This window comes from Triturus cristatus, chromosome 11 (assembly GCF_964204655.1).
Source record: "Triturus cristatus chromosome 11, aTriCri1.1, whole genome shotgun sequence".
Classification (NCBI taxonomy): Eukaryota; Metazoa; Chordata; class Amphibia; order Caudata; family Salamandridae; genus Triturus; species Triturus cristatus.
The window spans coordinates 986,433,882-986,448,171 of record NC_140594.1 but is presented as its reverse complement, the minus strand read 5'-3'; positions in this window follow the sequence as shown (position 1 = coordinate 986,448,171).

The window sequence follows — 14,290 nt, the reverse complement described above, 5'->3', positions numbered from 1 at the left end:
ATGGAAATTAATAGCAGGCTGACCAAGAGAGCTGCAGAGATCTACCAATCCCATCGCAACGAGATATATGAGGCAGGTGAGATGGTCGGCAAGCAATTAGCTCTCCGTACTCGACAAAAACAATCCCTTAACCTAATTGCTAGTATTAATGCAGAAGGTAAAGAACACACAACACCTCAGGCTATTCTAGAAGCTTTTAAGAAATACTATCAGAATCTTTACCAAAGCGAGGATACGCAGGACCCCCTAACAATCAAGGATGAACTCGCTAGGTGGGCAACTGAGCAGGGGGGTAACCTAGGATTAGATGATGATACTAGACAAGATCTAGAAAGGGATATAACCCTTGTAGAGGTGCAAACGGCCCTTACAGATCTGGCTCCAGGTAAGGCCGCAGGCCCAGATAAAATACCATTGGAGCTATATAAAATTCTTGGTATTATTATAACACCCCTCCTTTTAGATTTATTTATAAGTATTCAGGTCCGTGCTACCCCACCTAGCTCCTGGAGGGAAACGAATATAGTTGTCTTCCTAAAAAAAGATAAACCACCCAATCTAACTACATCATACCGCCCAATCTCTCTCATAAATGCCGATTCGAAGCTCTATTCTAAGATCCTAGCCAACCGTCTCGGGGGGATCGTCGAGCGTCTGGTCTCCCCATGGCAACACGGCTTCATTCCGGGCAGGGGCACTACGGACCACATCCGCCGTGCTATTGCTCTGTTTGAGGCCGTGGGTGTCTCGGGCGCCCGGATGTCGATGATCCTCCTAGATGCGGAAAAAGCTTTTGATAGAGTTTCATGGGCATTTTTATGGGCGGTACTCGAACAAAACAAAATCGGTCCATGTCTCATGAAATCCATCAAGGCTATGTATTTTACACCAAAGGCGAGGGTTCTGGCAATGGGTCTCGAGTCAGGGTATTTAGACATATCTCGAGGGACTCGTCAAGGGTGCCCATGTTCTCCGATTCTCTTCGCCCTTTATATAAATCCCCTAATTTTGAAACTGTTAAAAACAGAGTCTATCAAACCCGTTACAATAGGCCCATTTGACACTAAAATCCTCGCTTACGCCGATGACGTGGCTATAATAACATCTCACCCTGTTAAGGCCGTATTTTGCCATTTCTACAGCAAATTTTTTAAACATCGGATTAGTACAGTGCTATCCATGCCAAGCTGTAAAATGGCCAAAGCCAAGCATTCTCAACACCAGCGACACTGTAAATTTGCTAATCTCAAATATCTGCTTTTCTATCAAAGTCTTTAAGCCTATGGCTGTGTCCTTCATGAAGTCTTGCACTCACTACCTGGTCAACTTCTTTTTGGGGCCGACTAATTCCAGTGTTAAGTGTGTCACTTACACTCAGAATGGTGGGTAATTTGTTTGTATATACTAAATGTGAATGTTACAATTTTTTTAAATAAAACACTGTATTATGTAGTGTGTTACTGTGATAAAATGCGATACTTGCGTGGTTTCGTTTCTACTTCCATTGACAGACGTTTTGATGGAATTAGTTTTTTTAAATGTGGAAATAATACAAATACAATTTAACATTTACAATTTTCCGGAAGAAAATAATAGCAATGCATAACAAGTTATTTTAACAAAAAAATGACAATATTAAATGTTGTGTAAAATTATGTTAAAAAACATATATATTTTTAAATTATACATGTCATTTGTGTAATATATCATGAAATTAATGTTTGCAAATATCATAGCATGTTTTTACTTTTTTAATGCTGACATATGAACCCAGAGATAGTGAGGAGATGGCAGCCTCAAGTGTTTCAACCATTTCCATACCTTGCCTCCATGGAAGAACTGGATATTATCAAAACATTCTGATTGAATACGCAAACAATTGTGGATTTATGTCATCACCTGCAGCCAAATATTCCACCTCACAATAGGAATCCCACAGCAATAACACCAATAACGAAAATCATGTCAGTACTTAATGTTGTGGCCAGAGGATCATTTCAATAAACAGTAGCAGTATCTGGTGGAATGTCACAACCAATTTTTAGGGTTGTGCTTTAAGAAGTTCTTTCTTCAATGATGAGACACATCAACTGCTTCAACCAGTTTTCACAACATGAGGATTTGACCAATGTGAAGGGAGACATTTATTGTTTGGGTCACCTACCACATGTGATTGGAGAAATTGAGGGCACACATATTGTCTTAGTGCTACCACCTGCCAGAGAACAGGTGTGGTGCCGCAATCGAAAAGACTTCCATTCTATTAAAGTGCAAGTTGTCTGCTTACCAGATTTGTTCATCAGAAGCATGTGTTCACATTTCCAAGGATCAGCGCATGATTCCTTTGTATTACAAACAACAGCATACCCGTCCAAATGTCACAACTCGGAACTGAGAGGGCCTGAATTGTTGATAAGTACAATCTGTCAATATATTGTTTGGTTGATTTCAAGTTTAATGATCTACAATAGATGTTTTGGCTCATTTAACTTTTTTTCCATATAGGATTCCCAGCTTATCCTAATCAACCATGGATGTTAGCACCCCTGAGGAATCCAAAAACGCCAGAGGAAGTCCACTTCAATGAGGCTGGTGAAGCCCCCCTCTACTCACACAATAAGGTGTGCCAAATCACCATAGCTTGCTACATGTTATACAACATATCTCTGCGATGGAGCATCCCATCCATTGCAGAGGACCGAGACCATGAAGAGCCACCAGTTGAGGATAATGAAATGACAAATGAAGATGATAGTAGTGAAGAGGAAGGAATTGACGTACGTCAGGATGTTATTAATAACTTCTTCTCGGGTGTATGTATATATTTACATATTATGACATTAAATGTAAACCAAGTTTCAATCTAATGAGGGTAAAAGTCTGTGCAGGACATTTTCTAGACAGGGCAACGTCATTAAAGTCCAGGACAAAGATGTTTGTTGATCAGAATTTTTGCGTCATTGAATACTGTGTACATTTACATTTTTAATCGTTGATTGATCTTAGGGAATGTGTCCTTGAAAGTATTCATTAGCATTGTGTCTATTCTGTAATGTTATTAAAACATTGTTTTTGTTTCAATCTGTTTTAGATTCCTTCATCATTGTCATGTTCATTTGGACATTTTGATGTTGTGACATTTGTAGTTATATGCTGCTGTTGCGAAGGACAAAGGGAACATGGGTTGAGCCTGTAAAAGACACACACAGAATTTTGGTATATATATCTTGTGCGAGGTCAACTTGCACAGTGATTGAATTTGAGTTTTTATGATTGTGTTAGACTTGTTTTCTGTTGGATGTTGCCATCAAGCCAATAGGTGCTGCTTAAACTACTCTAACTGTATGTGGTAGTCAAGCCTACTCATAGTAATTTCCCTTCACATTGGCAATATTCACATTTTGTGGTAAGTTTATGAAGCTGTTGATGTGTAAGAACATCTTGTAACACAGCACTTAAAGTTGGTTGTGTCATTGCATCAGATACTGCAGCAGTGTATTGCAATGATCCTGTGGCGACAAAAAGGAGTACTGTCATGATTTAGACTACTGGTGTTACTGATATTGGATTGCTATTGTGAGGCAGGAGATCTTGCTTCAGATGATGACATATATCAATAATAGTTTGCCTATTGAATCTAATGTTTTGCTTTATAAAGCATTCTTCCATGGTGGCAATGTCTGGAACTGTAAATGTGAATATGACAATGAGTATTTGGGTTGTGCTTGGGTTGTAATTGTTTAGAAAATCTATAACAAACTCAGCTTTATAATTATTTATTTGATTACTAGAAGTTTATTTGTGTTTTTTCTGTCAGTACAGACATATGGGAGACATATTACCAACATGGAAGGTATTTATGTATGGACAATCATTTTTATTACTCGCCTTTTGAAAAGTATGATGGAATAAAAATTAATAAACACAAGTACAACAGACTTTGACTTTTATAATTTTGCTTTTATTCAACAAATCCAACATTCACTCAAAGAGAACGCAAACAACAAAGAAACCCAAAACAAATTTGAAAAAATCAGCCATGGTGAATAAAAGTATTTTGAAGTGCCAGAATGTTTTGAAGTCCAATGTCCAAAATACAGCTAGCATCGGAAAAGTATACATGTCCAGAAAATAGTCGACAGAGAGAACGGTAGACACACTGGAGGAAATTAGGTTTGTCGTCTCTTGCTGGTGGTGGTGGAGGTCTTGCCATCCTCGATTTGTATTCTGGATGAACCTCCACCCCTGAGTTGGGGGGGAACTCCACAGTTACTGGGGTGGATGCAGCTTGTTCCTGTTGTGGCATGGACCCCCTTTCTGTGGCTGAGGCAGATGTACTTGGCCCAGATGGAAATGGAAATCAAAAATGACATTTTGGTTTAGTGACATATTCAAAAGTGTACCTTACCAGTCTTCAATCCTCTAGGGATTCCTGTCAAGCCTTTAGGATGAAGGGTCCGTAAGACCTTCTCATCCCAAGGAAAACATTATAAGGAGCTCTGGGAGAACCACCACCAATCCTATGGGCCTCCAGGTGATGCTTGGTGAAAAGGGAATGCTCTCTTCCCCACAAGTCATTCCACCTCTTCCTAATCTCCTACTGTGTGTGCAAGTTGTTTGCTACAGCATTCACCCTGTCAACTATTCTGGCCCATATGTGCCTTTTCTAAGATATGGTTGTATTTTGTACTTGGCTTACAAGTAATTGTGGCTCTACTAATTATTTTGTTCATCATGACTAACAATTTTCCCTGCTATTATCAATCAACAAAAATTAATTAAAGGTTATGACCTACAAAAATTTGAATGAAAGAAGAAATAAGACACAAGAAACAGAGGAAACTACAAAAAAAAAAACTTAACTAGCAAAAGTTCAGATTGAAAATGTTGTGGTGCAGTGGAATGGCAAAGGATAATGGTGTGAAATGGAGTGTGTCTTGTAGTGCCGTATGCAGGGGAAGACAGTTATCCAACACACATCAGGTGTGTGATGCTAGCATCCATCCAAAAACCACAGAAACATTTCAATGTTGAAAGCATCCCACAACGGTATCACTCCATTGGCAATCTGCCTTTAGAACACTGCCAGCACAACTATGAAATCTAAATAGACTTGGTGCGATCAATGACAGCAACACAGTAATGTCAGCCAGAAGAGTAGTCCACCACGCCAACAGCGGTGAATTGTTTATACGAAGATTAACACATATTGGCGGGCGTGAGTCCATCAGCTTGATGGAGGGACAGCAGGAGTCCTGCAAATATCTAAATCAGGCACTAAGTTTTTCCGATAGAATCTGGTGGGATATACACATGATAAAGGAAAGCACCTGGCATGTTATGAAAGATTATTTTGGAGATCAGGATATAGTCTTATGAAATCGAAACTGCAAACCAAGTAAATTTAAAATTTGACATATTATAGGGTGCCAGTCCTCCTGAAAGTTGGCTGTGTACAGGCAGCCAAACTGCTGGTTTTCCCATAGTAATAAAGCCAGGAAGGGGGAACTCACCCCTGCCCAAAGTTTCCTGCAGACAGATAACTGAAAAACTTGCAAATCAGGTTGTCAAATTGGTGTCATTAGCAAGTTTATGAGCCACTGACAATGAGTCCCTGTCACGTTCCAAGAGACCATTGAAAGACAATGGGTTTTGACGTCTGTGCTCTCGTTGTCAAGGTTAAGTTAGTGCTTGGGCAAAGCAGCAAGAGCACCAGGTATCCAGCTCCACTCCTTGTTTGCCTCTCTAGGGGTTACTTTATGGTCCATAATGAGCTGATTGGCAGGCTCGTTTCTAGACCTGGCTATCGTGACTGATATTTTTTCTGTTAACACTGGAGCTCTCAGCGGGCTGTGAGTACCTTGCAAATTACTTTTAGTTCTGTGTTTTATTGTTTGGGGAGTGTGGTGGGCCCTCTGGCTATAGGTAGTTTTAGGGGAGGTAGAATCTTAGACTTAGCTTCTTCATATAATATATTCCTACTTGAGAAAGCCACTTTGTTGTAGCTTAATGAGGGTGGTGTTTGCTCATTATTGCAGGTAATATTTGTTTTCGTTAATTGGAGATTTCAGGTGAAATTTGTGTCATCTACAAAAGCAACACATTCAATGTTGATTGATCTAATATGTGCGAGGGCTGGAAGAGCAACAAACAGACCAAAGATCATTACCCGATTGAGTATGTCATATGAGCCTTCACTATTATATGGGGGTAGAACTCCACTGTTTTTGATGGATGAGGCATTCATACACAGGCTGGTTACTCCAAGATCCCTGTGGCAGGTGCTTCATGTTGCTTACTAAATCAGTGCCAGTGTTCTCTAATGCTTGATCATGTTCATGGTCACAGTTAAAACCATGTTCTATTGTGTCCTTCTGAATAAGGCCAGTTGTTAACATAGATGTTTGGGATTGGTTTCCAGTGAAAGAAGTATTAAAGACAGTTTCTACTTTAGACATTGTGCCACAAGATTGAGCCTGACACACTCTGTCTGGTTGTGCTCAATTACATTGTGTTTCAGCCACTATCGGTTGTCCTATTGCTAAAGATGGCAGACTACTGGCTTGCCCAAATTGACCATGTTATTTCAAATGCTTCTTGTTGAAGCCAATTCTAGTCATAGATTGTGGAAGCATCCTAAGTGCAGAGACTTGTATCTGGAGGAGGGAGTATTGAGGACAGTCTCTATTTTAGTCGTTGTAGCGTAGGGTTGAGTCTGGTACACTCCGTCTGCTAGTGCTAAGTTATATTGTATTACAGCATCTATTGCTTGTTCTACCATTGCAGGTACTGAATTGCTGAATTGCCCAACTTGGGTGTCATCAACCTTACCCTTGCACTTGGCTACTATTGGACAGCTGCCATTGCTGTAAGATTGATCCTTTTAGGAGAAGTTGTCACACTTAAGCGTAAGGACCCCTTTTACAGCCTCAGAGCAGAATGTTGGTTGTGATCACTCAGAGTAAGCGGGGAAGTGCACTACAGGTTGGAGACTCTCTAGGGCATGATCAGATTTATTTGCATGGACTGGAAGTGGGTAGACCTTGCCAGTGCAGTGGGTATCGTTTTCAATAGTCTGTAAAAGCTGCTGTTTTTTTACATTGAAGAATGTTACAATATTGCAAACAGATTTTCATGTATCCTTTTTTAAATGTTTTTAGTCTTTTTTAATTTTTTTGAACAAGTTCCCATGAGTCTTCTGCATTATATACAGTTCTTGAGGTACTGGGTTAATCACCAAAACCTCAGTAATCTGGAGATTTGTTTTTTTTCGGGATCGGCCCCTCTTCCTGAGCATTCAATGTCATATCCACTGAAGTGGTCAGTGTTGTTTGAGGTTGTGAATATATTAAGATGCGATCAACTGATTTTGGGATTGGTAAACCTGATACCAGATCTGCAAAATTGCTCAATTGTGTATCGGAAGAAGTATCAGTGCTGGCTTCGCTTGAGCTGTGGGAATGGGTACAGGTTTGTCCACACCCTGATTTAAGGGGAAAGGGATCATTGCATGTAGCCGAATGTCTTTTTCAATCTGCATCCAAGCCATAATCATGTGTGAAAGGTGCTAGGTAGTGTCCCCTATTTCCCAATGATGTCACTACTGAAACAGTGTGCGGCGGAAGAGGAGCTTGCCATATAAGAGGACACCCTTTTGTCAAAACCCTGCAGCTTGATGGCAATTCTTGAAAGTATGTCAATTTGTATCTCCATTTCATGGAAATGCAGGTTTAGGGCTTCCATTATCATAGTCAAAAATGTTGCCACAGAGTTTAGTTTAGATGCTGGTGAAGCTAGGGTTGAGGTCTCGGAGTCGCTATGTGCTTCTTTAGAAGGGTCTGAAATATTTTCCCTAGTGGTTACTTTTAAGTGAGTTGTTAACTTTGGTCCTCTGGGTTCTGTGGTTTGGTCAAGGTGTTCTGGTTTGACCAGTTTTTGGATGATGTCCAAGCCTGCTTATTAGAGTTGCCGGACTCAGAGTCAAAGTCAAAGTTTTCATGGTCCATTTTGTCTAAATCTGGTGTTGAGTGTTTTAAACAACTGCAATTGAGATTGGGTTGTAGTGTTTCCCGGTGTATTTCAGCCCTTGTTATTCCACAGTTCCCAAAGCTAGTCAAAGTAGACCCTGACCCAGTGGGTTCTTGGAGTGCTTGTTGCATTAAAGGAGGCTCAAAGGGCAGTAATACTGGGGAACTGTATGTGCATATTGCTTATTAATCTGTGTCAGTTACATCTCCCTGGTAGGCCTTTCTGTTTTTTATTTCCCTGATTGTGCTGGGATGCTGTTAGATTTCGTAGAGGTAGTTTTCAAGTAGTTTTTCAATGATGATTTTAAGGCATTGGCATTGTCCCTTTTTGAGATTCATCTGTGCTCTTATTTGTTTCATCCTGCTTAAAGAAGGTATTGGGGGTGTTGGAAAAAATAGTCTATATACAAGCCAATGTAGGCCGATGATGGCTTAATCTGTCATTTTTCTATGCCCAGCGTATGAAAATAGAAATGTGTTGAATCGTTGCAATAAATACAATGTTGATTAATAGTTTTTCATTGCCTACAATTGTGAATTCTGATGATGCTTGTTCCTAAATTATGCCTGATTGCTGGCTTAGTAAGTCTCTCAGAGGAAACAGGGTGGGAAGGCTGCCAAGACCAGGGAAGCAAGTTACACCAATCCCTAAAGTTGCTTGCTTCTGCAAAAGTCTGCCTGGGCCCCCAAACCGTTCCGAGGCCTAGTGTCTGAAGTAGAGCTGCCCCGATCCCAGACCATACCATACACCCCATTCATGGGTTCGTTTGGGTTCATTGGATAGTTAGATTGATGGTTCACACTCCCTATGCATTGTGCCTCCCCTTGAGGACCCCTTTAGAGGCCCTGTGCCCAAATAAATGGACACTAAGGTGGAGGAGGTGGGGGGGCTAGGGGAAGCGGGGCTCAGCCATACCAGGTGTGCCAGGTGAACCGCGCGCTGAACCTCAATGATGTGACATGCAGCCCACTACTCACAGTGGGTGTCAGTGGTGCTAGCCGGAGCAACAACTGGTTTCTATTGTAGCTAGGGTGTTAACTCGCCTGGGGGTCTGCTCACTCTTCTTGGCTTGACTCGGGTCAAAGTTCAGGGCCTCGGGGCTCTAGGTTTGGGTGCCAATGGCCTGGTGACTGAAGGTCCAAGTGTCCAACTGTCTGTCGGAAGTGACATCACCTTAAACACCACCAAGAGGAATGGAATAGATTGTTTTCACTTTGGTATTAGTGGTATACTACTACCTATGACAAGTGCTTGCAAAATACTAGCATTCCCTGGTTCCTTTCTGGGGCACAGTCACATAAGTCTGTGTCCCAAAAAGGAGCCCCATGCTGTTTTGATATTTTTGAAGCCTAGGCAAAAAATCCAAGCAGTGTCTGACCCCTTTCTGGAGCACAGATTCTGAAGTAAAGTCTCAGTCTCCAATAAACCTTTAGTACCTTTCTGGGGCACAGACACACATGCTTGCACCTCGCAAGGAGCCGATAGCCTTTTTGATTTTTTGAGCCAAAGAAAAATTCCAACCACCTTCTGTCTCCTTCATGGATCTGTGCCCCAGAAAGTAGCAATAGAATGTTTAGATTGGATTTTTTCTTAGGCTAGGAAACATTCCAAACAACCTCTGACTGTTTTTAGTAGCACACGTCTGTGCCTGAATATGAAGTCAGAAGTTATTTGGATTTTTTCTTAGCCTAAAAACAAATCCAAATAGAGTGTGGCTCCTTCCTGTGGCACAGCCGTTAATGGCTGTGTCCCAAGAAGGAGGGAGATGTGGTTTAGATCTTTTCTTTGGTTAAGAAAAACCCAGAGGACTATTGGTGGGGATCAAGCCTAGGCAGGGATATGTTTCTGTGGAAAGACACCTGGAATGAATTACCATGTTTCAGAAAACAACACTAAAAATCTGACAGATGTCATATTCATTGCTCATTCCCGGTCAGTTTCTCAGATTGAGGGAAATATGGCACAGAGCGATAGAAACCTTAGGATGTGTAGATATAGAAATATATGTTTATAGTATGTTCCCATACCACCCTAGGTGAGTCAATCAAAAACGAGGTACCTTAAACTGCTGCCTTGCCTTCGCTTGCATTCCACACTTCTCAAATGGACTGCATCCATGTTATCGCCGGTGGGCTCCCTGATCACACAGGAAAAACAGATATGTCTGAGACCCTCACACTCAGAACACAGATGTGGGTCAAGCATTGGCAGAGATATGCTTCAGTATGTGGGAGAATAGGGGGAATGACCATATTTTGAAACCAAGTGCTAAATATCTAACACATGTCTTGTTATGTAAATCCACTGACCTGCCAATCAGAGCAAGGGAGGTTTGGCTTGCAGAAGTGGATTCCTTAGGTTTACAGAAAATATATATTTGCTATACCTTATATGCAGCCCTGAGTCTGATATCTGTCACCCTTCAGGGCAACATTTTTTCTTCATTAGGGTTCCAGGATTTATGTTTGTCCATTTGAGAAGTACAGCAAAATATTGAGCTATTTTGTCAAAAAATTAAAATATCTCCACATTTTTCATTTTATCTTTAGGCTGCAATTACATTTTGATATGGGGTTGCATAAGTACATTGCCTTGAATGTACTAAAATATGGTTGACAAAAGAGATGACAGTGGTTCATGTGTTAGAAAAAGCTAATGCCAATTTTCAGAAAAAGGGCCCTGCACAGGGGTTTGTAAACATCCTGAGAGTGATACAGTTAACAGTATATTTCTGTTGCTTTATCCTCTTTTTTTGCCCCCCTTTTCTCTGGCTTCATTTGGAGTGAAGAAGAGAATGCCAGTTTCAGAGGGTGAAGGCAGTAGCTGCAAAAGCCAGACCCCGCTCTGCTCCCTTGCCTGAAGTCTTTTAGTTTGCTGTCCCGCATTGTTAGTTTAAGGGTTTTTGCAAAGTTTGTTTTTTAAAAGGTATCCAATATTCTCATCTTCTGCATCTACTACTGAAGCAGTGTTTTGTCTGATGGATGCCTGTAGTGCTGTCACCAGAAAGCGATGCTGTGGCATCATTGAGCAAGGGACGCATGACCTGTGGCTTTTGGATGGCACCGGGAACACTTAAATTCAAACTGAAAATGTACCATGTGGGTCTGAGACTAGGACTGAGCTGAATGTTGTGCACACATAGTGCAAGTCATCCTTAAATGTACAGTGTTACTTATGTATGTAGAGTGCCCATGACTAAATAGCCTTGTTTAGTGCAGCATTGGACCTGATTCACTTTTAGATGCTAGCAATTGTTGACAGATTTTCATGTAGAAGGAGAGATTTGTTTTTTCACCAAGGATCAAACCATTTTGGCAGAAGGTGCAACACACATTCCAGCTCTGCTTTTTGGTCCAGAATTTTCACTTTGTCAAGATATGCTGCCTTCTCTCACCTGTATTTACTTGTGAGCATGTTGACGTGTTCCTTCAAATTTCATAGGTGCTTGTGTCTTCCCCTGCTGCAGAAGTAAATGCATGTACACAGTGCAGCTACTGCCTGGTGTGAGACTTCGCTGCTGAAACATGTGCACTATGCAAAATCCACAGTGGATTCAGTTCGTTCTTTATTTGGCTTAGTATACAAAGCCATAAAAACACATACATGCAAAAGTCTTAGAAACAAATCCTGTCTTTTACTGGAAGCTGCGTCTATGATACTTTTGTCATGAAATGGCATGACTCCACATATTACTAAGAATGTCCTGGTCTTTGCATTCAAATATTTACTTCCCCTAAGTGGAGGCATGGCCCACACTCGCCTGGCAGGGGCAGACAGCTTGCCTGGAGAAAACCAAGCGCACAAGCTTCATATTTATGCAAATGCTAATTTATGTTGCATTTTTTAAGCATTAAATATAGTTTGTTTTATTTATATGTGAATTTAATTGTATGTATATATATTCACTGAAAAAACCATAGGTTTTTGGGAAAGTTATAGTTAGTTGGACATTTCACTCGTATAAAACCATAGAAATTCCCCCGTTATGGTTAGTTCAGCTAACTATAACTCGCGCCCCCGCAATGCACTGCTGATGGCATCACATATTACATCGCTCATGACATGGTCAGTGACATCACTGATGACATCACTGATGACATCTCAAATGACATCACTGATGACATCATCCAGTGACTGTGTGTTTCTGTAAAGTTTAAATATGTTTAATATATATAGGGAAAGGCGTATTGAAGAATGAGTGGGTGTATAAGTGCCTGAATGGATGAATTAGTAGGTGCGTGACTGACTCTATAAGTGAGTGATTCAACGTATCTTACTGAATGCATGGATTAGTGACTAAACTGTGTGAATGTCTGTATCCGTCTGTCTGTTGGTGTGTAAGCGGTAGGCCTGGGCCAAAATTCCGTTCCGTTCACGGAAATTGCGATAATTTGTCATTTTCGCGTTCCGCGGAAAGCGCGAAAATTTCAAAATTTCCGCATTCCGCAGCTTAGTGATAATTTGTTTCTTGCTCGCGCTGTAAAATAATACATTCTCGCGTGTGCGCGATCGCCTTACCTGAATCCCCGCATTCGCCGACAAGTTTTCCCGATCCGGTTGCGTTCTCCACGAGATGTTGGATTGTTGGTAGCCATTTGCGCTGTCTCGCGCCCGCAGTAACGTCATGCGTAGCGCGATCACGTCTTTCTTCTCACGATCATGCACCGTGAGACAAGTGAAAACAAGATGGCCGCGCCCGCGAGCAACCGCATGGGTAAGTCGGCGAGCCGCGACCAAGCAGAAAATACCACGAACGGGCGGGAAAAAAACTTCTGCATCTTCGCGATATTTCTGCGTGGTGGCGGAGATTTTTAACATTTTCGCGATAATTTGCGAAAGTGAATTTCGCAAATTCCGCCCACCCCTAGTAAGCGGCTGCATGGGTTTGCGAATAGCTACATGAGTGTCTATATGGGTTATTGATTGGTTGTCTGAGTATCTGTATGGGTGCTTGAGTGTTGGTGTGGGTGGGGTGTGTGTGACTCACTGGGTGCATGGTTTCAAGAGTGCATCTGTGATGGACTGTACGGGTGTGTGACTGTGTGTATAGGTATGTTGGTGAGTGAATGTATATCTCAGTGGTACATGTGTGATCAACTACATATGTGAAAGGCAGTATATATGTGTTTTGGAGTATATAAATGGCTATAAGTGAGAGTGGCTGTATGGATGAGTGTGTGCTTGTATCAGTGATTGTATAAGAGCATAAGAATGTGCTAGTATTTGTTTGAGTAATTGCGCTGGTGTATGTATAATTGTATAGGTGAGTAAATGGCAGCGTGATTAATTATGTGCATGACTGACTAGGTGTGTGAGTACCTCTATGGGTGAGTGGCGGTGTGTGAGTGTCTATATAGGTGTATGAGTGTATATGATAGTTCTGTACTGAGTGACCATAAGTATGAGTGACTGTCCGGGTGAGTGAGTGGATGTGTGTGTAAAACTAAGAATCAGTGAGTGTGTATGTAGTTATTGCTGTTGGAGTGTCTATGGTTTTGAGAATGGCAGTATGTAATTTAGAGTGGGTGTATCAAAGGTTATATTAGGGTGTGAGAAGATGCATCAAACTATCACATGGCTGATGTCATCAGTGATGTCATCAGTGATGTCACTGACCATGTCATGAGTGATGTAATATGTGACGTCATCAGCAGTGAATTACGGAGGCGCGAGTTATAGTTAGCTGAACTAACTATAAATGTCCAGCTAACTAAACTTTCACTAAAACCTATGGTTTTTTCAGTGAAGTTCAAAGGTTTTTTAAATGCTAGTTTCTAACTATGCCTACAGAGGTAGGACATGTGAAGAAGAAAAAACGCACAGAAAGAAGGAAAAGAAATGCAGAAAGAGGCAACAGAAGTCCACAAAGACGAAGAAAATTGCGGGAAGAAGCAAGATGTGCAGAAAGAACCAACAGAGGAGCAGAAAGAGGCCTTGTTGCAAAATCATCCTGTGCCCACAACTTTTTCAGACGGGTACTGGTGGTAACTGACTCTGACTAACCAGGCCGAGAGCCAGTGCTATGCTGAAAGACACGTAGAATACAGTGAAGACACCTACATACACTAGGGAACACTATGCGTTGGGATACATCTGTGATTAACATGACCTCCTCTGTAAGGCCCTAGTACATAATTGGGTAGGGGGATTAAAACTACCTCTAAGTCAGAGGTGCAGAAATATGCTAGTAGTCGTGTTTGCAGAGTGGTGGAGAAAGGGTGATGGGCGTCCAACCAACGCTCAGGAATCCCGCTGCGTAGGA